Genomic DNA, 1,320 nt, shown 5'->3' with positions numbered 1-1,320 from the left:
ACTGATCTATAAAGTCCTCTTCAGACTTATGAAACCCATGTAATGACACCAAATGCAAGAGGATCACCGGCCAATGGGTAGAGAGTCTTTGGATCCAGTGGCAGTGTAAGCATCTCAGCACTGGCAGACATATGAAAGTGGCTTCTCCAGGTCTAGGGTTCTGGCTGCATCAGGGTAAGTCCATGTGACTTCTCAGGGATGTCTCCCAGGGAGTCAGCCTTGTGTCTTTTCAGTAGAATATCTCCAAGGGAGTCAGCAGAGTGTCTCCCATCTCCAAGAAGGAATACAGGATTTTTCAGAATTCTCAGGAAAAGGCCATGACCACACAGAGGCTTCATTGGCTACGATCCGATTGACAAACTAGACTCCATCACTCCACTCATAATCCTCTCAAATTGACACCAGATGATGTAACTACCACCTAGACTTTCCTATAGCATTGCTATGTGTAAACATCAACTTGGTGGCAGTGAGAGGGGTCTGTATGCTTCAGTAGGTTGTTGTTATTGGTTGCTGTTGGGTCAGTCCAGAACTCGTGGCACAAACAGACCCAAAGTCTTCCAGATCCCTCAGTATCCCTAAGATAAGCAGTGGACTGGACACTGTTATTGATTTTATTTCAGGCTCAGCAATCATGCATCTCATTGAGACAGCAAATGCTCATGTACACACCTCAATATTCTTATAAGTTCCCAAAGGGACCTCCCACTCTTTAACACTTTAAAGAGTTCTTTGCGGCCGATCTGTCCAAGGCAATCTGTCATATAGTTCTTTGAAAAAGTACAGGTGAATTTATATTTAATTACTGAACTTCAGTGATCTCATAGTTCATCAGTCCTAATTAATATAAAGGGAAACAACAACAACAAAGAACAACAAATATCTTTTCTTCAATTCAATTCTGACTTGTGGTGACCTCTTGGAAGTCCCAGTAAGACGTTTCTGTGTAGAGTTTTCCATGACTCTTTTTTAGATATACACTAGATTTCTAAGCCTTTTTTGTAAGGTGTTCTAAGTGGATTTGCACCACAATTTTTTTTTAATTTATCAGTTGAGTGCATTACCCTTTGCTCCATCCAGGGACCCTAAATGTAATGGAAAACATTTCTATAAAGGAATTATGGACACTTCATATGGTACTGTCAGCCTCCAGAGTTTGAAGTAAATATTCAAAAATACATCAGTCCTAAAATTGCCTCCTTTGCCTCATTGAGTTATTGTAAAATCTGCCTGTCTTATTTTTCTTCCCCACCCCCAATATTAACACAGTCTTAGCATTAAGCTTGATTCATCTTCAGAATATATACTTGTTGAAAAAAA

This window comes from Echinops telfairi, unplaced genomic scaffold, assembly GCF_000313985.2.
Source record: "Echinops telfairi isolate 266 unplaced genomic scaffold, ASM31398v2 ScPeMD7_5479;HRSCAF=6326, whole genome shotgun sequence".
Classification (NCBI taxonomy): Eukaryota; Metazoa; Chordata; class Mammalia; order Afrosoricida; family Tenrecidae; genus Echinops; species Echinops telfairi.
This window is presented reverse-complemented; position numbering follows the sequence as displayed.